This window comes from Tupaia chinensis, unplaced genomic scaffold (genome assembly GCF_000334495.1).
Source record: "Tupaia chinensis unplaced genomic scaffold, TupChi_1.0 Scaffold141490_1, whole genome shotgun sequence".
In the NCBI taxonomy this organism is placed as follows: domain Eukaryota; kingdom Metazoa; phylum Chordata; class Mammalia; order Scandentia; family Tupaiidae; genus Tupaia; species Tupaia belangeri.
Genome location: NW_006201352.1, coordinates 141,880 through 168,725, shown reverse-complemented (window position 1 = coordinate 168,725; position 26,846 = coordinate 141,880). Strand labels below are relative to the sequence as shown.

General features: G+C 40.2%; 2 pseudogenes; both read right to left on the bottom strand.

Moving 5' to 3' along the window:
* LOC102480661 (cytoskeleton-associated protein 2-like pseudogene) overlaps nucleotides 1-3,431 on the bottom strand; it is a 4,084-nt pseudogene extending 653 nt beyond the window's left edge.
* Nucleotides 3,432-3,433: 2 nt separating this feature from the next.
* Nucleotides 3,434-26,846, bottom strand: part of LOC106733222 (cytoskeleton-associated protein 2-like) — a 43,385-nt pseudogene continuing 19,972 nt past the window's right edge.

Here is a 26,846-nt window from a genome sequence, read left to right as displayed (position 1 = left end):
AGCAGGAATCTGCTCTCTGACTTCATGTAGCAGTAACCCTGGTTTATACAGCATCTACCAATGCCAGGTACAAGGAAGAGGTTGTGGCCTGAATGGTTCTACCGATGCTCTGGACTGGCATGTGTTGCCGAAGCCTGAGTCTGCAGGTTTTTATGGATCTGAAAGTGTGGGTGGCATGATGAAATTGAGGAAAGAAATATTCAACTTAAATTTATTTTTTAACTTAAATTTATGTACTTCTAAATGTCTTCACATTGTAACTCAAGTCATCTATTAGATAGTGGAAGGTGTTGGGCTTAGGTCATCTGGTATGTAATGGGATCATGGGGTCATGTTTGTAGTTTTTGTTTTTCAGAAAAGAAAAGATTCAGTGGTTTTTGTTTTAGATAATACTTAAATACTAAGACAGTCAAAACACCTTGACTAGGTTTTTCTATACATTATATTTATACATTATATTTATACCTTTCCAAGAACAGTTGCCCAGGAGGAAGAAAAAGCAACCTGTAATAGTTTCTGGGGCCCATACTGCCTCCTCAGGCCAGCGGTCCCCCTAACAAAGCAATGAAATAAAAAGTAGGTAGGTGTCTTTTTCCCTTCCCACTTCTTATGTTTTAACTTGAAATGTTTCTGAATAGGAAGTGGTGTTTTTTTTGTTTTGTTTTTTATATTAAAAAGCTAGATGACCACCCTAATTCAGGACTGTTTCATCCCAGGAGACCTGGCAATAGATTGGGTTAAGAATTACCCTTTATCTACGGGAATGCTGTGATGAAGCCAAAGATCCACGTAACTAGTGTAAATTCCTCTGTAAAATGAGGGGACTTCTTCAGGCCATCTGCTGCGTCCCATCCAGTCTGGCAAACTGGTATCAAAGCTCAGATCTTCCACAGCATAAAGACCTGTCCTCTCTATAATGGTGGATGCAGAAAGGAAGGTACATCATGTTGTGGGACCAGCTTTCAGATGCAAAAAAAAGACCATGCTGGGATTAAAGCAGGTTAATAAGCTATACTTTTTTTAAAAACCATACTTACTGGATATTGAATAGTTTGAAATTTATATGCTGTAAAACTATAGCAATCTACAGTCTTAAATACACAAACTGAAGACTTTGCAAGGGGATATAAAATTTGATTTCAGACAACTACTTTCTAGGCTCTTAGACCATAATCTACATCCATGATACAAATTTTTTGAGGTTATCTGTAAAAGGGCATTTCTTGTCTCACAGAGGCTTGGAAACACTTTTATTTTTTTAAAGAAGCATCAAAAATTATGATTTAAGAATTTGAAACCCTAACCTCATTTTTTACGAAATATGAAACACTCCATAATAGCTTGTCAAGAGATGCCACTACTAAATCATGTTCCTGCAGCATTTCTGGGTAGTGGGACACTGCTCGCTCTGTCCTTGCTGAACGCCGCACAGGAGTGATGAGCTTCATGTCTTGCACTTCCGGCATTCCACTTAAGCTTGGGAATTGAGGTGATCTGTAATTTGATACTAGGATGATGCTGTGATTCTGCCTTGGTTATCTGGGGGTACTGCTACAATCTGTTCCCTCTCTCTTGGAGAAAGACAAGGCTTTTCAGATTCAGTCTTCCTGACCAGCTCTTCTATTGATGTTTTATTAGTTTCAGCAACTAAACAGGTTATTTCTTCCTCATTTCTGCTTAAGTCTTGCAAAATATTAAGAACAACTTCTTGCAACTCTTGTATTGGTGTTGCTCCATTTTTAATGGCTTCTTCATACAGTCCAATAACATCAAAGCTGCCTTTATGAGCCAACAACTTGGCTTTGCAGATCCAGAATTTAGCAAATTTTTCAACCTCAGGAATGCTGGACAATATGGCAAATATTTCCTTAGAAGATACACCCCCTTCAATAAGCTGTAGACATTTGCTCAGTGTTGTTAATTTTGTTGGACAGTTCAAGTTGGGCTTTCTTTTTCTCTTTTTCAATTCTCTTCCAGAATGAAATATTCATTTCCTCTATTTTTCTTTTAAGTTCCATAGGAGGCCATTTATAGATTTTCCCCTTAGATTTCTGCCATTCTTCTAGTTGTTTCCTTCGATCATTTTTTATATTTTTTACATTTTTTAATACATTAATCACATTATTTAGCTTACAAGGTGATCATTTCAATATGTGAACATTTCTCCCTGGTCCAGTTGATCAAAATATAACAACACTCCCTCCCTGTCTCAACAATGCTATCTCCGTTCGATCTTTCGCTGTTGGCTACTTTTTCGTATCTGGATTAATTTGGGTTTCATTTAGGATTCCTTTCCTATTTATGGTTATGCGACCAGCTTGTGTTTTGGGAGATGCCTTATTCAGAAAATGATTCTGAGGAACAGTCTTTGTCAGCTTGGAGTCCAAAGTCTGTGATTTTTGTTGAAAGTTGTTGTATTTATTACCATTGGTTCCATCTGCACTGATGCTTGGGGTGCTTGGAATAACTGAATTAAAGTTGGCAGTTGTCAGATGAGACCTCTGGCTTATGGCTTTTGATCTCTGAAGTGCACATGATGTTGGAGGTCTAAAACAAGGTTGAGTGGACTTCTGATTTTCCTTCACATTTGGATGTTTGTTACCATACTCTGAGGCAAACTGGGGTATATCCTGGGTTTAGTAGGTTTTTACTTTGTTCATTAACAAGGTATGACTGTGACTTAGTTTCTTTTGGTCCTTTGTATTTACTCCTACTAACTTTATGTCCTTGACCACTGGCTTCTTTCATACTTGAGTCCTATTAAAGGTCTGAATATGGTGAGAGGGAACTGTTCTTGAGTGTGTTTCTCCTGGTCTTTTAAGACCTGCTCCTTTAGACAATTGCTGTGACTTTACTGGTAGAGTCCTGATTTGTGTTTCTCCAACAAGTCGCTTATTAACTCTGTCTTTAAGAACAGCACTATTCACTGGACTTTTGCCCATGGCCTGTTTAGGAGCCAAACTTCCCTTGATTGGATTGAGAGTTAATCTTTGTCTTAGTTATAACACATGATTCAGGATCTGGCTTCCTCTCAGGTTCTGATAAGGTTTGGGGCAAGTTCTCTTTGTTCATCTCTTTCAAAAAGATATTCGAAGATTGGTTTTCAACACGGGTATTGTCCACAGAGTCTATACATTTAGCGCTTCCTTTATCTGTTACTTGCTGCTTTATAGGTTTCAATTCCTCTTATTGAGTGACACCATAGGTTTTCTTGACAGTTCTCCTGCAGTAGACAATCCACTTTCATGCAGCTGATGAGTCCTGCTGGAACACTTACCATTTGGGATCAAAGAAACACATCCTGAAGTCAGCCTTTTGCCCCCAAGTTTTGGTGGCTCCAACTTTGGCTTCTGTGACCCTGTGATATTGGCTGTTCTGAACCGGAGTTTAATGCTAATGGGCTGTGTGGTTTTGACAGGCAAGACAACGTGGTGGCTTCAATAAGCTGTAGACATTTGCTCAGTGTTGTTAATTTTGTTGGACAGTTCAAGTTGGGCTTTCTTTTCCTCTTTTTCAATTCTCTTCCAGAATGAAATATTCATTTCCTCTATTTTTCTTTTAAGTTCCATAGGAGGCCATTTATAGATTTTCCCCTTAGATTTCTGCCATTCTTCTAGTTGTTTCCTTCGATCATTTTTTATATTTTTTACATTTTTTAATACATTAATCACATTATTTAGCTTACAAGGTGATCATTTCAATATGTGAACATTTCTCCCTGGTCCAGTTGATCAAAATATAACAACACTACCTCCCTGTCTCAACAATGCTATCTCCGTTCGATCTTTCGCTGTTGGCTACTTTTTCGTATCTGGATTAATTTGGGTTTCATTTAGGATTCCTTTCCTATTTATGGTTATGCGACCAGCTTGTGTTTTGGGAGATGCCTTATTCAGAAAATGATTCTGAGGAACAGTCTTTGTCAGCTTGGAGTCCAAAGTCTGTGATTTTTGTTGAAAGTTGTTGTATTTATTACCATTGGTTCCATCTGCACTGATGCTTGGGGTGCTTGGAATAACTGAATTAAAGTTGGCAGTTGTCAGATGAGACCTCTGGCTTATGGCTTTTGATCTCTGAAGTGCACATGATGTTGGAGGTCTAAAACAAGGTTGAGTGGACTTCTGATTTTCCTTCACATTTGGATGTTTGTTACCATACTCTGAGGCAAACTGGGGTATATCCTGGGTTTAGTAGGTTTTTACTTTGTTCATTAACAAGGTATGACTGTGACTTAGTTTCTTTTAGTTCTTTGTATTTACTCCTACTAACCTTTATGTCCTTGACCACTGGCTTCTTTAATACTTGAGTCCTATTAAAGGTCTGAATATGGTGAGAGGGAACTGTTCTTGAGTGTGTTTCTCCTGGTCTTTTAAGACCTGCTCCTTTAGACAATTGCTGTGACTTTACTGGTAGAGTCCTGATTTGTGTTTCTCCAACAAGTCGCTTATTAACTCTGTCTTTAAGAACAGCACTATTCACTGGACTTTTGCCCATGGCCTGTTTAGGAGCCAAACTTCCCTTGATTGGATTGAGAGTTAATCTTTGTCTTAGTTATAACACATGATTCAGGATCTGGCTTCCTCTCAGGTTCTGATAAGGTTTGGGGCAAGTTCTCTTTGTTCATCTCTTTCAAAAAGATATTCGAAGATTGGTTTTCAACACGGGTATTGTCCACAGAGTCTATACATTTAGCGCTTCCTTTATCTGTTACTTGCTGCTTTATAGGTTTCAATTCCTCTTATTGAGTGACACCATAGGTTTTCTTGACAGTTCTCCTGCAGTAGACAATCCACTTTCATGCAGCTGATGAGTCCTGCTGGAACACTTACCATTTGGGATCAAAGAAACACATCCTGAAGTCAGCCTTTTGCCCCCAAGTTTTGGTGGCTCCAACTTTGGCTTCTGTGACCCTGTGATATTGGCTGTTCTGAACCGGAGTTTAATGCTAATGGGCTGTGTGGTTTTGACAGGCAAGACAACGTGGTGGCTAACATCCTTTTTGGGTCTAATAGTAGATTTAGGAGGTGGTGGATTTGGGCAGTTATTCTTGGCTTTTAGATAAGGCTTGGTGTTTTGGTTCTTTAGTTTTCTCTTGGCTGCAAGGTATTCCTGGAGTTTTCTCCGCCGTTACTCGGCGGCAGCGGACCCGGGCCACACTATGACTCCATAAGGCTTGGTGTTTTGGTTCTTTAGTTTTCTCTTGGCTGGAAGGTATTCCTGGAGTTTTCTCTGCCGTTACTCGGTGGCAGCGGACCCGGGCCACACTATGACTCCTCAACGAGTTTTTCTTCATGTTTGTAGTTCTGAAGAAAATGCCTGTAAGTCATTTTGGCCATGTACATATTAGCCCTGAAACATTGGCCTATGCAGGCTTGCCTTCCTGGGGAAGGGACTGATAATATTGGGGCAGCCGTTCATTAGAGATTCCTTCCCTCATGTTATAATATCTGTGGGTTGAGCAAGCAACTTTGGTTACCCAGCTATTTGCTTCATGGTCTCACTTGGGCATCAAGGTATAAAAATGAACCAAGTTGATTCATCTCTAGTCAGAAAATCCTTTGTATAGACAGATGAGCTTATACCTGTTCCTCATTGTCCTTGTCAAGGTCTGAGCAATTCTTCTAGAGCTTGCTTGAAAGATCATATGTGCATCTGGTCCTTTGGTTAGAACAAATAGGCCACTGTGGCTGTGGGAGAAGAGGAAGCATCTGGGCTGGCTGTTTCAATGTCAGAGGAGTAGCTCATGGATTAGCTGAAATATAAGTCACTTAATCAGGATATGTATTTTATCTGGTATCTCTGAGACTACCAGAATGACATAACCAAAGAGAGAGGGTGTTTTTTGATAAAGTTGGAGTTCTGTTTCCATTTCCTTCCATTCTCACAATCAGTTGATAGTTGAGAATCTCTGGGTCTGGCTCTGTTGTAAACACTTGTGTTATTCCTAGAAAGATAAATGTTTGTTTTTGCATCCTAGGAAGGGATCTCAAGGTAAACCCATGTAGTCTGTTTAGCTTTGCATTAAAGGAACACATGAGATGGGTAACACATCGCCATATTGAGCAGTGATGAGCATCTATAATTGCTAAGATTTTATCTGCTGCTGCAGCTTGTCTGTAAGGACCATAGATGTAAGATATACTTAATGTTATCTTGTACCATCAGTCAGAAGGTCCTTTATATATGGTCAACACTTCCACTGGTGTAAGATGCCTCAAACCCTCATGACCTTGTCTGTATCAGGCCACATTTGCTTATTTACTCTTAACATTGGGCATGGAAGCACTACGAAGTGCCCCAGTGAATAACCTGGGCTCTAAACTCTTCCCTTTCCTTCAGTTGAAGTCCTTTAGGCTCATCCACATTGCTGCAAATAAGTTTCATTCTTATGGCTAAAAAATATTTCAGTGTATAAAAGCCACATTATCTTTTGACAAACATTTAGGTGGATTTCATATTTTTATTATTGTAAACAGCAGTGCAATAATAGTGATTTCCCTTTATTTGATATATATCTATATCTATACCCAATAAAGGGTTTGCTGGATCATGTAGTTCTATTATTAATTCATGTAGCTTCCATATTGTTTTTTATAGTGGCTGTACTAGTTTACATTTCTATCAACAGTGTGTAAGAGTTCCCTTTCTCCACATCTATGCTAGCATTTGTCATTTTGTCTTTTTGATAATTGCCATTATAATTGGGGTTAGTGGTATCTCATTTGTAGTTTTGATTTATATTTTCCTGATCGTGATGGTGAGTACTTTTTTCACATAACCTGTTGACATGATTTCTTTTTAACTTTATTATGGTCTTTTGGTCATTTTTAAACTGGGCTATTTGTCTTACTATTGAGTTTAAGTTTACTTTATGGCTCTTCTGTTAAAACAACCAACAGTTAAGAGGTAACCTTCATAGAAGAGAATTTTTCTCCTATTGCCAGATGGAGGGCACATTCTCTCACCAGATAAAGCACTGTTTTTGCGGCATGGTGCCATAGTCCTTTCCTCTATGCCTCTCTCGTCAGGGATTTGGACAACCATGCAAATGCACCTGGTATCTTTCTAACCACAATGGCTGTGATTCGAACTAAGGTTGGACTTATGGGATTCAACTCAACTGCTGGTACTTAACTGCTGCACTGCAGGGCCAGCCTGGGAGAAGGTATTTGGAAACTCTACATCTGACAAAGGGTTAATATCCAGAATACATAGTGGACTTGAACTGTCCCTTTAAACTGCTTATTTACTTTTAACATTTTTTATTTCATTTTCTTTTACATTCAATCACATTATTTAGCTTACAAACTGAATATTTCAGCATGTAAACATTTCTCCCTAGTCCAGTTGATAAAACTTATAAAAGTGTCTTCAACAGATACCACATTTATTCACCGCATTAATGCTTTGCCTCTACTTTTCTTCTAAATGTCCTTCCTCAGGCTCACACTATATCTGGTATTTACATCCATTTACTGTATTTCTATATCCTTTAGTCAGTTTTAGAGTGCAGATACTCAGTATATATTAAGTGGGAACATACAATGTCTCCCCTTCATGGCCTGGCTCGCTTCACTCAGTAGTAAATCTTCCATATTCTTCCACTTCCTGTCAACAGCCAGGGTTTTGTTTTTCATGCTAGTGTACTCGAGTGAACTATGGGAGGGACATCAGTCTCAGACCTTTCTCCCTGCTCAGTCTACAGCTACTGAGGCTCTGTGATGATTGTGCAGGTGAGCCCTCTGGGAAAGATAGTCAAGATTGAGCTCCAGAGAAGATATCTCCCATTGAGGCTGTCCCACATCATGCTTAGATGGCTAAGAATGTCTCCTGATGATTTGACTAGTCATTGGCTATGGGCTGGCCCTCAAGAAACCGATAACTTAAGATTGGCTGGCTCTCCCTACCCAAGAGAATGTCTTGCCTTGCCAGGATCAGTGAATTAGGTCAACCACAGCAATCCATATACAGTTTATCTCCACCCTGGTGTTTCTGCTAAATATTTAGATGTTTCAATATTATCCCAGGATAGCAGCTCCTAGATAATGTATGATACAAGCAGTCTGTCCTATTCCATTGTTGATTCTTACTGTAATATGAATCACTTATTACTGTAATATGAATCAGTTATTCCAAGTTATGTGGGATTTTATACAGTGAAGTATTCTGAAAAGCCCCTAGTAGTATCACCATGGGCACTTGGGGCATAGATGGTTTTAAGTCAGAGACTTTGTTTTCCAGATCAGAGACTGCCTTCTGCATGGTCTAATCTACTATTAGTACTTTAAGGGAGGTTTTGATTTCCTGTATTAGTCTTCATCTCCAGAAGTGCTGTTTCTTCTTAAGAGTGTCTTTATGGGGGGAACCAGCAGTTAGCGTAATGGCTATGTCACTGGACTCCCACGTAGTCGACCGAGGTTCACTTCCTGGACCCGGTGGCTTAAAACTCACACCAGGCCGCGTGTGCATGCGTGCCCAAGATCCTGAGAGGAGAAGGGATTGCGGCGTGACCATCCCCTTGGGGGGGTGATTTCTCGCTTTCTGTCTCTGTCTCTCTCTGTCTGGCGAGCATATGCACCCTATAGCGAAAACCTCTCCAAAAAAAAAGTGTCTTTATGGGGTTCCTCCAAGTCATGGAATGATTTCCTCATATTCTGGAGTTGATTGTTTTTTCTTGCATCTCCTTTAGTTTCGTCACCATGAATATTCCAAATTCTTTTTCTGACATTTCTATAAATTCCTTTGTACTGTCAATGGTTAATGAGTTATTGTGCCCCTTTGAGGGGGAGAGATTTTCTTGTTTTCTCATCTATATAGAGAATACATTAGTTCATAGTAGGGATGAATGTCTCCTTCAGAGTAGAAAAGTCAGATATAATCACCTTGCCAGCAAAAGGTGTTTGATACCCTAAGGGGGCTGGTGCTTTAGGGAGGTCTTAAAGTCTGTATCTGTGGCTGATGGGTCAGTATCACAAAGTGGACAGGCTATTGTATTAGTGGGTCCATTCTGGAAGCACTTGGATGGCTGAGCATAGAAACTGACTTCTAGACAAGTCATCTTGTCCACTTGATTGAGTACATCCTCTGAGGTGAATGCTCCATTTTATGCTCTAACTTGTAATACAACCTACCTATGCTCTGTGCATTTTCTCACAGGTTCCTCTATATGCTTCTTTCTAGACTTATTTGTATCTCATTTTCCAATTTTCTTGAAGGGTCTTGCCAACTGCCAATCCACTTGCTAAGACACATGATGCTGACTATCCTTGGGCCCCTTCTCTCTTAAGAGATGGCTAAGTTAAACATTTGCCTACTTGATTGATTCTCCCTCAGGTTTTAGGAAACCCTCTAAGCCATAGGATGACAGCTGCTCATCCTAAGTTCTTAGATACTGAGCCAGCTCACCTTGAATTGGGACTTTGTTTTTCCTTCCATTGCTAACATGTCATAAGGGTCTCCCTATGAGACCATTGGTGTGAACCAAGAAGGGTGTAAGTATAATAGGTCGAGGGCTGTGGAAATACATTTTAAATTGTTGAGCTTCTTGGAGCTTACACCTTTATAGAATTTATAGCACCTATCTCATTCTGGGAAGTTCTAGCAGCTGTGATTTCATGGCCAAAAACTTGGTCTTTGCTGTGGTTCAGTAACATGCGTAGAGCTGCTCTCAAGATTATGTAGCTTTCTAGTTGGGAGGGCATGGATTTCTTGAATTCTGGGCATCTGGAGTATACCTTTCCTATTGAATCCCCCAGAGTCCTTCCACAGCATCCTCTCCTACCATGGATCTGAAACCATGAGAGGCGAGGCAACAGATAGCACACTCAAGACCATCTCTAGAGTCCTCTTTTGCTCTGAATCTGCTTCAAAACTTGCAGCCTCTTAAGCCTACTAAAAAATAGTTGGGAGCAACATTCCAAAAGTGTGAAATGTTTGGTCTCTAAAAGTCTAATGGGGCTACAAATTTTAACATTTTATGACTGAATTGTACCAGATTGTACAATTTTTATTTTTTTGGTGCTGAAACTTTTTTTAATTTACATTTTTTAATACATTCAATCACTTTATTTAGCTTACAGGGTGATCATTTCAATATGTGAACATTTCTCCCCGGTCCAGTTGATCAAAATATAACAGTACTACCTCCCTGTCTCAACAATGCTGTCTACAAATTCCTCATCCAAATGTTTTTCCCCAGGCCGCACTCCTCCACACACACATCTGGCATTCATATCCATCTCTTGTGTTTGTACATCCTATAGCCTGTCCATTTCAGTTATAGAGTGTGGATATTCGGTATATATTAAGTGGGGACATACAATGTTTCTCCTTCATAGCCTGGCTTGCTTCACTCAGCAGTAAATCTTCCATATTCTTCCACTTTCTGTCAAAAGTCAGGGTTTTGTTGTTCTTAATGGCTGAATAGTATTCCATAGAGTATATGTGCCACAGTTTTTCAATCCATTCAGCCATTTGAATTCTGGGCATCTGGAGTATACCTTTCCTATTGAATCCCCCAGAGTCCTTCCACAGCATCCTCTCCTACCATGGATCTGAAACCATGAGAGGCGAGGCAACAGATAGCACACTCAAGACCATCTCTAGAGTCCTCTTTTGCTCTGAATCTGCTTCAAAACTTGCAGCCTCTTAAGCCTACTAAAAAATAGTTGGGAGCAACATTCCAAAAGTGTGAAATGTTTGGTCTCTAAAAGTCTAATGGGGCTACAAATTTTAACATTTTATGACTGAATTGTACCAGATTGTACAATTTTTATTTTTTTGGTGCTGAAACTTTTTTTAATTTACATTTTTTAATACATTCAATCACTTTATTTAGCTTACAGGGTGATCATTTCAATATGTGAACATTTCTCCCCGGTCCAGTTGATCAAAATATAACAGTACTACCTCCCTGTCTCAACAATGCTGTCTACAAATTCCTCATCCAAATGTTTTTCCCCAGGCCGCACTCCTCCACACACACATCTGGCATTCATATCCATCTCTTGTGTTTGTACATCCTATAGCCTGTCCATTTCAGTTATAGAGTGTGGATATTCGGTATATATTAAGTGGGGACATACAATGTTTCTCCTTCATAGCCTGGCTTGCTTCACTCAGCAGTAAATCTTCCATATTCTTCCACTTTCTGTCAAAAGTCAGGGTTTTGTTGTTCTTAATGGCTGAATAGTATTCCATAGAGTATATGTGCCACAGTTTTTCAATCCATTCAGCCATACAGGGGCATTTGGGTTGGTTCCATGTCTTAGCAATTGTGAAAAGTGCCACAATAAGCATCGATGTGCAAGCACTTTTCCAATGAGGAATTCTTCTGTCCATTGGGTAGATGCCAAGAAATGGGATTGCTGGATCATGTGGCAGTTCTATTTGTAGATTTTTGAAGAATCTCCAAATTGTTCTCCACAGTGGTTGGACTAATTTACATTCCCACCAGCAGTGTAAGAGAGTTCCCTTTCACCACACCCCTGCCAACAGCTGTTTGGGAAAAAAAGATGATGAACCCTATTAAAAGATGGGAGAAGGAATTGAACACTCACTAAAGATGACATACGAATAGCCAGAAGGCATATGAAAAAATGCTCAACATCCCTCATCATAAGGGAAATGCAGATCAAAACAACAATGATACCACCTTACCCCAGTCGGCATGGCTAAGATTAAAAACAAACAAACAAACAAAAAATAAGTGTTGGCGGGGTGTAGTGAAAGGGGAACTCTTACACTGCTGGCGGGAATGTAAATTAGTCCAGATTGTCTTTTAATGTGGACGTTGGAAGTGATATCCCAGCATGACCTAGACACCTAAGTCACTGATGTGATAGGCCCTTGAATCTTTGAAGGTTTCTCTTAAACACAGAGGTGTTTTCCAGAGTACTTGCTACTTCCTGAACTCCTGATCTGATAAGTGTCATGTTAATAATAAATACCAATATAATCAAGACTTCTGGAGATGATATTGTGGCAGATATCAGATAATATAACCCTAGAACAAGATTTTATGTATACTTCTGACCTTCCCATGAAAGAAAAAATTGACACCCTCGTTGAAAGGGATTGAAAGAATGCATTCTCCAGTAACCCTTGTTACCATAAGGGTTACTGGTTGTTAGTAAAGATACTATGTCTTTTGTGATAGCTGTGATCAATTGAATATATGGTATTTCACTGTCGTCTGGCATAGGGACTCCAGATGATTGATTAAAACATTATAAAAGCTGGTCAAATGCAGAGGGATTTTTTCTTTTGCTGGCCAGGTCAAGAGCAGGGCATTCAGAAGGCCCTTTTGCTGATTATTTAACTTGCAGTTGTGGTCACTGTGAGGTTTCCTGGACTGGGAAGTCTCCTGGCCCCATGTCACACTGGAGTAGAACAGAGTTGTGCTTTAAGGGTCATTCTAGGACCTTTGAATTCTCTTTAAGATGAGCCCCTGGAGTGTCAGTGCTGATACTTAGGGCAGAATTTTATTTTCATAGTTAGTTATTAAATCCTTTATTACATGTGCCGGGAAATGTCCACACCAGTGTGTAAGACTGTGCTATCTGTTGTCTTTCAGGCAGAATCATGTTGGGAGATCAGCTAAATTTATATCTTGAGGACTTTGAGATGTGTTGCGCTTTTCTCTGTAGGCCAGACTCCTGCTTCCTGGCCTCCATCTGGCTGCCTGAGCAGCCCAACTTGAGTTCTGCAACCTTGTCAGCACCTGTAGAATTGCTGACAGTTTTTGTCCTGCTTCAGACACTGGGCAATTGCTTTAGACTATTCATGATTTTTCTTTTTCAACTCTTCACATTGCAGAAATTCCCACTCCTGAAGGAAACTCTGGATATCTTGGTCATTCCAAGTTCTAGTGAACTGGTTTGATGGCTTTATTGGTTCCTTGTTTTCTCGTTCCTTCTTTACTTCCCTGGGATTTTCTGGTAATTTAAGTCTGAATATTCAGTTTCTCCATTTTTAACCTCCAAGTTTTCACCTGGATTTTTCTTCACAGCTGCAGGGCCTACCCAGAGCCTGTAGAGAGCTGGTACTTATTCTGCCCTAATGGGATCCAGGAGAGTCAATTTCCTGAGTGTGGAAATGTTTGGAGAGTTTGCAGGAAGCAAAGAAGCAGAGTGTTCTTATCAGCAGAAACATTCAGATTTAGAAGAGTTGGGATTCTACCCCCAGGACACACAAATGGGAAGGCAGTCAGTGGCTCAAGCAGTTGTCCTGAGCCATTGCCTCAGACCTGCAAGTTTGCAACAGCCACCACAGAGGAGAGTCAGCAAAAGCTGCTTGACTCTTGCAGGGTATGCTGATGCTTAAATATGTCATCGCCATCTGCTTTTCTTTTGCCAACTTACACATTTTTACAGCTAGAATGACAAATTGCCAAGCCAGTGGAAAAGAAAACTCATAGGAGAAAGACCCCAGAACCCAAGTTCAGTGAGTCCCTCACTACATATTGAAGTATACTTGCCTGCTTTCCACACCATGGAAGTATTCAAGCTTCAGTTTTCAACTTTTTAAGAATTATTTAATTTTATTCAATTTGACACTAGAGAAAGGGAGAAAGCAAGCTGCCAGGTTCAGGACTCACTCGGAGTCCAGTGCCTTAACCAGTATACCACCTGCTTACCCCTCCAGTCTTCAACTCTTAAATTTGACTCTGATTTTGAAGGAGTTGATTGTTATTGAACCAATTGAGGACACCCCTTTTCCTATATTTTGGCATTCTGACTGTAGTAGGTAGAATAAAGATTGAGCTCACACAAGTTTTTCTAAAGGAAGGCTCTAAGTTTGGGAATGCTGAGATGCAGGGAACCTGTCCTTTAAGTCAAGAAATAGCCTCATATCCTTCATCAAGAGCTGACACAAGATATTTGAAGCAGAACCATTGGTTTGCCATGATGGGAAGATGGAGCTGATTCAATCCCCAGAGGGTGTGAATCTCTCTAGGCCATGCTTTTGGAACTTCTCTCTGGTTAGGTACTTGTATCAGTCCACAGCTATTTTCCTCTAAGCTGTGGAACTGTAGATGGTGTTGATCTGGTTCTGAGTCAGACACAGTAGTGCTGTCTCCAAAAATTATTGGATCTTTTGATTTACCTGATTTTTAATTTGGTGAATATTTGAATGGAGACCCTAATACTAGCAGAAAGACTCACTGAGAAAAAAAGTGAAGATTTCTTAATGTGTGAATTGCTCCTGACTTAAAATGTAGGACATTTCTGCTTTATATTTAGCCCTAGGTATAAATCCTGGCTAGCCTGTACTGGATGGGGAAAGGAGGATCATGGTATTTAGAACAACTAGTGATTGGATGTGCTACCAACAGAAATTCTGTTCTGTGAGTTGATCAAGTGTCTTTCAATGTCCCAAATGGAACTCACAGACCAATGTGAGGTATGTGACTTGGCCAGAGGTTCCAACCCTGGTTTCTGACAGATCTGCAATGTGCACTGGGATTAGAAGTCCACTTCTGGTACTGTTGCTTCATGGGTTTTCTTCAGAGTCAGAAGGGAGAGGGGATAACATCTGACTGGGCTACTCATGGTCAAGTCTATAATGAGAGAATCACTGGATAAATATCCCATGATCAAAATAATGTCAATTTTATGATAAATTATTCCAATTAAGTCTGAATATTAAATGTAGTAATATGAAAAGATATTTTATTTAGGTAATAAAAGGAAAATTACAGACCTATTATCTTTGAATAGACGCAAAAACTACCAACAAGGTACTTAAGTTACTCATCACGACCAGATAGGCTTTATTCCAGGGATGCAAGGGGTGGTTCAACGTACACAAAACCATAATACACCATATTAACAGAAAGACAAAAACCATATGATCATTTCAATTGATGTGGAGAAAGCATTTGACAAAATACAACATTCCTTTATGAGTAAGACTCTCAGTAAAATTGACACAGGGAGATGCAGATCAAAACCACAATGATATATCACCTAGCCCCAGTCAGAACAGTGAAGATTAATAAAACAATAAGTGCTGGAGGGTGTGTGGTGAAAGGGAAACAGTCCTATATTGTTGGTGGGAATGTAAAATGTTCTCCACAGCAGCTGGATCAATATGGATGTTCCTCAAAGACCTTCAAATAGAACTACCATGTGATCCAGCAATTCCACTCCTGGGTATCTACCCAAAGGACAGTAGAACACTCAGTTGGAAAAGTGCTTGCACATCTATATTTATTGTATCACTATTCATGATTGCTAAGACATGGAACCAACCCAAATGTCCACAAACAGATGAATGGGTTGAAAAAAGTGTGGCACATATACTGGACAGTAGAACACTCAGTTGGAAAAGTGCTTGCACATCTATATTTATTGTATCACTATTCATGATTGCTAAGACATGGAACCAACTCAAATGTCCACAAACAGATGAATGTGGCACATATACTCCATTAAATACTACTCAGCCATAAAAAACAAGGGCCTAGAATTTGATAGACAGTGGATGAATATGGATGATTTGTTGCTGGATGAAGCAAGTGATGCTATGAAAGAGATATTGTAGGTCTCCACTTAGCATATACCGACTGTCCATACTCTATAGCAGAGACTGAAAGACCGCAGGTCATAAAATCATTAAAAATTGTTATGGACACTGGAGACAAAGTGGAAGGGGAGTGTGGGAGAGGAAGATCATAGGAAAGGAAATTTGGGGAAAAGGTAAGACATTTGTCTGACACAGATAAGGTTTGTTATCTGTTGAGGAGGATGTGTATAGTATTCTCAGCTGGGCTGGACTGAGGTGTATATCATGCTGGGTGAAGTCTCTCTACAATCTAAAAGATGGATGAAGGGCATAAAAGCAGTAAAAATAATTAGGGATGCCGAAGACAGTGTGGAATGGGGCAGGAGAAGAAGGGAATAGAGAAAGATAGCAAGAGAACAAATAGGCATGACATTAGGGGGACACAGAAATGGCTTATTACTTATTGATAACATGCTCTCGACTGGTCTGAGAAGTATTTCCTGTTGGGTAAATTCTTTTATAAGCAGAATGATATATAGTGATTGAATGTTTAAAAAAAAGAATCTGGAAAAAAATTATGAAAAGCTATTTGATGACTTAGATAGTAATGTCTGTCTTGACATAGTATTCCTTCTGGAAAAAGAAATGTAATACATTGAATCACATCTATACAGTGTAACAAACAATTATGATAAATAAAAAGTCTCTAGGTCAATATAAATATTTCTCAGTGTTCATGATTTAGACTGAAAAACATGAAAGAATGCCAAGTTTTATGGTGTGATTTAGACTTTACTGCATAGGTTAAAGGACACATATTCTGCAATGTGGAACAGAGGCACACCATGAGAGGGAGTCTACTCTTCCATTTATGTTCCCTAGAATGTCTCCTAGGAAAGATTGTGGTCTTCCAGTGCATCATTAATTGGTCCTGCCAAACCCACAGGACTTTGTGTACTCTTCAAGGAAAATCAGGTTTATTTCACTGCCTATAGTTTCATGAAAATTAAACTCAAGAGAATGGGTATGTGAAAAGTCAAGTATCTCAGATTGGGTTCCTTAGGAGCATATTGATAGATGGAAATTCCCACACATTAAGTTTACTGGGAAAGTGTGTTTGGAAATTCCTGAAGGAGAAAACAAGACTAGAAATCATGTTGAACTGTGGTGCATTGCAATGGAAAATTTAACTAGCCCCACAAGTTCCGTAGGTAGGGTGGTCCTCCACATCTTCCAGATTGAGTAATACGGCTGTACCCTTGCACTCTGATGGTAGTCTTTGGATGTGGCTTCCCTAGGCAAGGGGAATAGCCTGGGGTAAAGCAGCTCCCATTTGAGGGGCAACCCCAGAGAGGTGAGTTCAAGGGCTGTTGGCGATGTAACACAGCATCCACCTCAGGTGGGTACGTACCACGTATCCAACCTAGAATGAGCAGATAGCTGCTGAGATCTATTTGTCCTGGTGATCTGCTGTTACCCTCATCTGCTGAGGTTTCTATTGCTTCTCAACAAGGCTGACTCCCTCAATTCTGGGGCTACAGATCCCTAACAGTGTAGGCTCAGGAAATGAGTCATATAAAAGTTAGGAACAAAGCTGCTCCCTGGGTCACCCCAGACTTGTTACTCTCCTGGTGAGATTAGCAGAAGCAGCTGGAAGTTATTGAAATTGTGGTATGGGACCAGCAGTTAGTGTAATTGCTATGTCGCTGGACTCCCATGTAGTCGACCATGGTTTGAGTCCCGGACCCAGCGGCTTAAACTCATCCCGGGTGCATGTGCGTGTGTGACCAAGATCCCGAGAGGAGAATGGAGGAGAAGGGATTGTGGCATGGCCATCCCCCCTGGGAGGGTGATTTCTTGCTTTCTGTCTCTCCATCTCTGTCTTTCTGGCGAGTGCACCCACCCTATAATGAAAAACCTCTCAAAAAATGTGGTATAAACAAATCGTGGCATAAACAAATGTAATGATTATCAGACTCAAGTTTGGGTATCTAGTGCACCAGAAGAAAAAAAAATAGTTAAGGCATTGGTTCAAGCATAGAGAAATGTCTTTATTCAAAGTAGGGGGTGCTAGCTGTGAAGATGGGAGAAAAGATCCATTTTTGTTAGCTGCCCAAAGAAGTTTATAAGGAGCAATGAGGGGGAGAGATGTGGGAAAACTCTGGTGTCTTTATTCTTGATTAGACTTCCAGCTGCAGACCTTGTAACGTGGTGTAGTGACTTGTAGTCATATGTTAATTATATTTGTAGGGTTTTTGAGGAGCCCCCACTTTAGTGACTGTAGTGACTTGTGGGTCAGTGCAAAGAAGCATCAGTGCTATCTCAAAGCACAGGGTGCTTAACTTTGCCCTGTAGACTTCTGAGAAAAGAGTCTTTTGACTCCTTGACTGCTTTATCCTCACAGCTCTCTATAAGCACATTAAGCACATGGTCTGGAGGATGTTAGACCCATTCCAAGTTGGACAAACATGCATTGGGGTAAAGGTGAGGTATGTCAGCTTTGATAAACTTACCAGAGCTTATTCTCAAAAATCGAGTGTTCTTTTTCTTCTATTCCTACTGGTTTCTGTGACTCAAAATGTCATCTCAAGATCAGTTAACTATTATAAAAAGAGAAACATAGGGTAACTGATGTGGTCATGGTTATCACAGAACACCTACTTAGTCTTCTCAAGTTGCTTAGTTGGATAGAGTAAATGATTACCAAATAGGCCTAAGGGAAAACAGGGTAAAAGAAAGCTCTCAATTTATTATTTCTTAGAGGCTTAGAGAAAGTTAGAAATAGATTTAGTACAGTATGCTAAGTTTTAATTATAATGTGGGTTGGTTATAGTGCTACTAGGTAATGTTGAAAGACTTTCCTAGATGATTATTTGGACCTTTATCTTGTTTTTAGAAAGACATTTGGTCTTTTTTTTTTTTTCCTCCCTAGCACCTTATTGTCTGAAGGCTCTGTTGTAGCTATGAGAGTCCTCTCATTCATTGCTGCACCTCAGGTGATTACAACAAATAAAGTGCATAGTGATTCAGTGGATCGGTCAAATCCTAGGGACATATCACAGCTCACTATGGCTTTTGCCTTTTATCTGAGGACTATCCCACACTACTGGCCTTTAGTGACAATTTGGTGAAAGATGTTCTGTCTTGGTCTGTTATTGCTTCAACACCAGAAATACTTAAGATGCTACATGATTTTACAAAAAGATGTAGGTTCATCAGCCAATGGGTTGGAGGTTCAGGGTCCAATATTTGGTGAGGTTACAACATGGCAAAAGAGCAGGATCTTGAGCAGAGCATAGCCTATATTCATGCGGCTTCTACCTGCCTCATTTCTTTCCTTCATAAACACACTAGAGCTCAATAATGGAGGCCCCATCCTCATGACTTTTATCAAATCCAAAGGCCCTACCATGAAGGCATTAAGTTCTTTATTAAACATTTTATTGACAGTCAAATCAAGAATATTACCATATGTGGGGCCAGCAGGTGGCATAGTGGTTAAAGCTCTAGACTCCTACATGGCTGACTGTGGTAAGATTTGGCAGCTCGCTTTCTTGCTGTCTGTCTTCCTCTGGTGAGTGCAAGTGGCTTATAGAAAGTATAAAAATAAGTAATTCTTTAAACAAATCTTGTCATATAAATCATCTTTAATTGAGAATTTACATTTCTTGGTTCTGTTTCTTTTGTCCCTCCCATGCATACATTTCCCTGCCTTAGACTCTGGTATCAACACTTATCCTTCCTCATTTCATGTCTACGGATATTTCAATTTTTGCCATAGGGTGTAAGTATTTGGTATATACTGAGTGAGGATATACAGTGTTTGTCTTTCAAAATCTGCCTTGCTTTACTCAGCATTGAGTCTTCTATTGTCTAAACACTTTGAGTCACATGCCAGTGTCTCATCCCTTATGGTTGAAGAGTATTCTATAGTGTATATATACCATACCTTTTCAACCCAGGCATCATTTCTTGGGCACTAGGATGATTCCATGTCTTCTTGACTACAAATAATAATGTGACAAGAGACATGAAAATACAAGTGTTTATCCAACTGAATACATTCCTATTCTGGGGGGCGGGGGTAAATATGAAAGAGTGGGATTACTGGGTCAAATAGCAATTCTGTTTGTAGGTTTCTAAGGAAACTCCATATTTTCCTCAGTGTCTATACCAATTTACATTTGCAGAAATTAACTTTTTATTCAACACCCTTATACTACAATCAAGTCCCATTAATTACACATCCAAGTTCAAAAAATTTGAACCTTTGGGAGACAAACCACTATTCAAACTATAACATTTATCTATCAACATTGATTACTTCAGAAGAGATTGCTCAGACTCCATTGTCTATAAAATTAAAAGAAAGTTTCTAGAAAGTTTATCTACCTTCACTTAGTTTCAGAAGTATGGGTGGAAGATTGCTGATATAACTGGAAAATCAGCATACTTTCACCCCCAAAACATCAGTGCTGATAATTTGTACATGCTCTTAACTGAGATTGGTGGCCTTCACATGGGCATCAAACTATAAGAGCTATGTAGACCCATAAATAATTATAAACTCACATGGACACAGATGTCCTTAGATTTTCTGCTTATTATCCTTGGCAAGGTTGGGGCTTCCTGTGATTAGCATCATGAGATGCTTCCCTCATTCTGAAGCTTGTTGGCAGTAGAGGAACATCTACTGTGTCCTGGCTAGAAGGAATCAGCACTGTGGCTTATGGGAGTGGTAAACCTGTGACTAGGCTGGCCATCTGTAGGTATCAGCTTGGAGGCCTTGGTCAGAGATCTGCTGAAGTCTGGGCTATTTGATCAGAAGTTTTCAATGTTAAATCCTGGAGATTTCTGGTGACAAGGTGCCTTTCATAAGGACCTTTGGTTCCTTTTAGTTTCCTTCCTTCTAGTCAACAAGTACTGAGTACCACTATGTGCCTGGCTTTGCTATAGGCACTTCAGGTGTTCTAAGTAGAAGAATAAAGGCGGCTGCTTTTGCCCATGAAGAGGATCCTGGTGTAGACCTTGGAATCTGTTGAGATTTGCCCGTGGATTGGCTTCCCTCAAGGCTCTATGGCTATGCCTTAGGGTGGGCTCCATTTGGTTGTGCTGCATTATGAATGTCTTCTACTTTCCAGTGGCACGGACTGACCATGGCCAGACCCTCTTGCAAGTATGTTTACCTAAGGTTCATGACCAAACCAGTTTGGGGGTGCCTCAGAGACCAGTTTGTACGCTAATAGTGTGTTGTGCTTTTTAAATCAGCACAAAGACCATGATAGCTCTTCATGGAGAATGAGGAAACATACCCTTTGCTAGGCCCTTAGAAAATCACTCATGAGACAAGTCATTGCTCAACCCTTAAGTATGGATCATTTTAGTCAAATGTGACCAATGCCATGTATGTATTCTGATATTCCAGACATGTCTTGGACTCGATTCATGAGGAGCTCATCTAGACCTAGACCTACCTGACATGCTGTTATTGTGTTTGAGCAGTTTTCTGAGATAGCTCATTGACATTTGATTCATCAGGGTATTGCTATCAGAATGTTTTTATGTTTTTTCCTATGTCTGAGATATATCCTTAGCCTCAAAAAATAGAGATTAGTGAATGAAAAGGATTGAATGCTCTGGCAGATGGGTTCGTGGTAATTCACCTGTTCTGTCTTTACTTGGTTGGAAAGCATGTTGCTTGTCAGTGGACTGAATATGTTTCTTAGTCCCTTTCCAGTGTTTGCTACATGGCTATTATCTGTATTCTTCCCTACCTCACTCTTTGCAGGACCCTGTTCCTCTGATTTTGTTTTCTCCATGTCGACTAAAAAAATAAACCAAACAAACATTGTTTTTATGTTTTTTCCTATGTCTGAGATATATCCTTAGCCTCAAAAAATAGAGATTAGTGAATGAAAAGGATTGAATGCTCTGGCAGATGGGTTCGTGGTAATTCACCTGTTCTGTCTTTACTTGGTTGGAAAGCATGTTGCTTGTCAGTGGACTGAATATGTTTCTTAGTCCCTTTCCAGTGTTTGCTACATGGCTATTATCTGTATTCTTCCCTACCTCACTCTTTGCAGGACCCTGTTCCTCTGATTTTGTTTTTTTCTCCATGTCGAATAAAAAAATAAACCAAACAAACATGGACAATAATCTAGGGACAGTTTGACTGGAATCTCACTTAAATCACTTGACTCATTTTTTCTAGGGGGAAGCATTTAGTTCTATCTCTGGTCTTCCTTTGTGAATTTCTCTTTTCCTTTATGTGCTTCACTTCTTAACCAAGGTCAGGGATTGGCTGTTGGCAGCTTTGAGATCAGCTTTGTTGTAAGTTTCATACATACAACAAAGTTAGTTGCAAAGGAGACATCTCTGCCTCTATAGGTGACTTATTTTCTCCCAACATTTGGTGACTTCATCCCTTGTTGACTGGTTAAGTTCTACTTGAAAACTTCAGTTGTTGAATGCAGTCTCACTACAGCATTGTAAAGCCATCATGAGATGTGTAGGTTAGAGGTGTCTTGTGCTGTCAATGTCAGGACCTAATAAGTATCTTGAAGTTATTCCATATGAAGAAATAACAATTATCTTTGGCTAATTGCCATTGAGGGTGAGCTTTGTATTTTAACAGGTGTGTTGGATTACTAAACTTGAGTGTGAGTTTATAAATGCATGACCCTTGTCTGTGCTGGTTTGCTTATTTGTGGAAGGAATACAGACAGAACACAAAGGTTAGTACAGAAAGGGCATCTGTGAAGACCACAGAGATCAGTATCTTACGGTATGAGGTATGGCCACAGGTAGAAAGAATAATGGGCAGGTTGATTCTCTAGTCATAGCTTTCAAGATATCACATGATTGTCATTGTATCAACTGAAATTTCAACCTAAGCACTGTTGAGGAAATATAAAGAAAGTTTATTTGGGCCAGGGTTGAGGATGATGCCTAGGGACACAATATCTAAGATACCCTGAACATTGTACTTAGATCTTACTGATTTCAGGCTAATTTAGAAAGCAAATTGGAGGGGGATCACAAAGTTAAGTCTTACATTGGTTAAAAGCTATAGCAAGGGTTTTTGTATGGTGATGAGTGGCTAAATAATACAATAAGGGAAATGGGATGAACCTCATGGTCACCTGGGGTCAGCATGCTTAATCATAAAAATGCAGACAGTGAGTCTGACACATTGTAACTGCTGGGAAATATAAATATTTGAAGTTTTCAACACACATGTAACTTGAGGCTCCATTTTCTTGGGTCTGAAGTTCTGCATGTGTTTCTTAATTCTTCCATTCTCAACTGTATTAAGAGCGGCTCTAGAAGGAAATATAATATCAAACTCTTCATTATTATGTCACTGTTTGTATACATACCCTTGGGTGAAGTCTGGCATGGCAGAGGGCTGGAACTTGGGAATAGGTGAAAGGTGGCTTTTCTCAGTTCTGAATAGCATGCTTCAGCAGTCAGGGTGGGGCTTCTGTGTGTGCTCCTTTGAATATATAATCTTGGAACTCTCAAAGTGAGCCTATGCATCCACCAGAGGCTTTCAAAGATTTGTACTTTTTGTCAGTGCTGCCAGTTAGGTCAGATTCTTTAGTACCAACATTTTGGGATGGTGAGTCTTCATTGTGGGGCTTTCCAATACATTGACCATCCCTCCTACATGGGAGTAGTACTCTTCAGTGTGAGAAAAGAATGTAGAATACCTAGTTTCCAGGATGAACAATCTTTCTCCTAATGGAGAACCATTAAACTAGTTTTCTCAAATGCCTTAGGGTGTCTTGCAGTTCTCCCTTGAGGCCTTCATGGGTAGAGAACTGGATGCTTTTTATTTTCCCCATGATCTTAAAACTATTGGAAGGCAATATTTTGGAGAGGCAAGGGAACTTTTTCTACAGGAGTTCTCTCTCTTTACAAAGACTGTCAGTTTATGACCAGAGCCTAGGATTGTTGTCTCCTCTCTCACTTTAGAAGCCTTTTCATTATTTGAGTCTTGTCATTGAACTTGTAGCTCAATGTCATCATGTCTTCATTGTACATATTGTAGGGTGATTGTCAATTGCTCAGGAGTTGGAATATGAATGACTTTCATGTCCTTGGGTGAGATATGTGCTGGTTCATACCTAGACTGTCTGGGTAGGTGCTAATATTGTAGAAGTGCTAGTGCATCCTGCTGGTGTCGGCTGTGGCTTGAATACTGGAGGGTGACATAAATGATGCCCCTGAACCAAGTCCTCTTTGAGCCAAAGTCAGCTTGGGGTGACTTCTGACCACACTCGAGTTGAGGTAACATAACTTCTCTATAATTCAGAGTTTCCCCAGAGGAACAGAACATTGAGAATCTTGGGACAAAATGCTGCCTCATGTGGTTGAGGCTGATTTGCAAAGTGAGATAGCCATAGAGCAGCCCATATGAAAGAACAGGTTAGATCATGTTTCTATATTTTTTTGGAAATGCCTATTATAAAGAGCCTGTTCTATATTTGGCCATGAAATATTGGCCCTGGGAAGTTCAATTTGTTGGAATGGAACCAGTGATCTAGTCAGTGATTAGGGAATCAAGCCCTTGAGACACAACACTGTGGCCTGGATTACTCTATGGCAGGTTCCCTGCCCTCTATTTGGACATCGACATAGAGTACACCATTAGAGTCCAATCTTAATGAAGAAACCCCTCTTCGTAGACGCAGGGGGCTTTGGATTTGATCCTCATTGTCCTAAGGTCTGAACTTCAGGTCTTGGTGTCTTGGGATGTTCCCCTCAGGTTTCTGGAAATGAATATATTTTTTCCTGTATTGTGGTCAGAGAAATAGGCCATTGACTTTGATATAAGAAATAAACAGTGCAGCCCAGCTGACTGTAGATACCAGCATGGAGGTATTAGTCATGACCTTCCTGCCCTTGAGCTATCTCATCATAATGTACCCCTTGAGTGATAAGGACTGGAGATTACCTGTGACTTCCAGGAGGTCACAGCTTGGTGAGGGTGCCTTTTTGAAAGGCTGAGGTTCCTTTTCCATTTTCCTTCATTGTCAGTTAACAAATATTTGAGTATCTTCATATGCCAGACTCTGCTGTAGGTACTCGTCTACTTCAGGAAGAATAAAGATCTCTTATGTCCCATGTGGAGGATCCCTAAACTGGATGTAGTCTGTTAAGGTTTGTTATTATATATTAGGTACTTAGTGAAGTTAACACTGGCAGAGAGGCCTTAAAATCCATAGGAGAAACTGTTTAAAGGCATGTTTACAGTTTATAGTCCAAACCTCTGAATACACTGCTTTTTCAGGTTTTCCTCTTAGGCTGAGCACTCTTCTTATTCAACTGGGCTGCTTTGTAAGTGCCTCGTCCTGCTCTCCAATGGTCTCAAGCAGAATATAGTCCATCCGTAAAGCAAGTCTCTACTGAATGTCCAAGAACAATCCTATTTCTTGGAGATTCCTCACACCAACCTGTACCAGGTCTGCTCCTGAGCTAGATGACAGCAGACAAGGATGTTTCAGGCAGTCTTCATTCTGCTCCTGGATGTGGCTTTTGTTGAGGATATAGGACCAGTGACAAGCTCCACTCTCATCTGAGCCAGTTGGACGTGAGACTCATTTGAAACATGATGTATTTTTATGATATGCCTTGTCAGGCTGCCTGATGCTTCTGCAGGCAAAAACCAGAAGAGTATCTGCAAATAGTTTTAACAATTTTTGCGGCTCAGAGGAGGCTAGAAAGATGTCATATCTGTCACAGGTAAAGGACTATGTAAATACAATCCCATTCTTTGAAGTACATCTCATTCCCATAAACTCAAAGGTATATCAGACAAAACATAAAGTTGACACTATCCTCATCTTTCCAAGTAAAAAGAGTAGAACTCTTTGCTGATGAATTAACATATCCTACCCCTTCTGATGTAGAGCTAGTAAATTCACAGGGCCAATTTCAGGGCCAGTATTTGGGCGATTACTGAAACATCGGTGCCAGTATCTAAAAGTCCCTGAAATTTTTGCCCTTATATGGTTAAATATACATGGGGCAAGTCTCTCGAATAGCCTGAAGAAGGTAGGTTTAGTCTAAGGACTTAAATTCTCGTTGTCCTCTAGGCTCTGTACTCAACTCCTGTTCTTTTTAAAGCTATAGGCAACAACACAAGCTGTGCCACATGATCAGATTCAAGAGGCTGAATAATTTGAGAAACTGAAGCTATAACCTTGATCTCACCTGAATAATCGGCATTTATTACACCTGGAGTTACTATCAATCCTTTTAATGGCATAAATTATCCTACTTTGCCTTGTGGCAAAGGTCATAAATTCCAGTAGGAATCACCTGTGGACCCATATTAGGTGTTAACACCCACCTAGAGGAGGACTGAAGTCTAATCCTGTGCTGCTTGAGGTGGCTGAACGGAGATCTCTGATTTGTGGTCGGCAAATATCCTCTTGTTTGGATCTCTGGTTGGTTGGTGTCAAGACACTACAGCCATCCCTACTATGTGGCAGGGCCAGGGCTGACCCCTCTTCCATTTCCAGGGACCGAAGAAGCTTTATCTATATCTCTTCTGGAGCTGCAATCACTAGCCCAGTGTCTAACTTTCTGGCACCGTGGCATCTTCCTGGTGCTTGCACTGGGCTCCTTTTGTATTTCAGCAGTGGAAATCCCTGATTGGACATAAGACAGTCCCAAGCAAAGTGTCCCATCCTGCTGCAGTTAAAGCAGCTACCTCTTGATTTATTTTGGATTATTTTCATGAAGGCTGCAGCCAAAGCCATACCCTGAGTCTGAGAATCTCCATGATCTTAACATAGTTTAATGTAATCAGTTACTTTGCCCTTTACCGGATATGGGGTTTGATGATCATACAGGGAGTATTTGCATTTCAAAATATAATTTTTTTCTTTATTTTTTTTGAGAGGCTTTTTGCTATAGGGCGCATGCGCTCGCCAGAGAGACAGACAGAGAGATAGAAAGCGAGAAATCATCCCCTGGGGGGATGGCCACTCCGCAATCCCTTCTCCTCCATTCTCTCGGGATCTTGGGCACACACGCACACATGCCCTGCGTGAGTTTAAGCCACCGGGTCTGGGACCCAAACCGTGGTCGACTACATGGGAGTCCAGCGACATAGCCATTACACTAACTGCTGATCCCTTCAAAAGATAATTGTTTTAACAAAACTTATACTGCTTCTGGGTCAGAAATTGTCCACCCTATGGCTTCTGCCAGATGTGATACAAAATCTTGGGTAGGACTTCCAGATACCCAGCAAATTACCGGTCTTTTCCTGGAAGTCTCCTCCAACACATCAAATAGATCATATTTGTTTGTTGATAAGCTTGTAG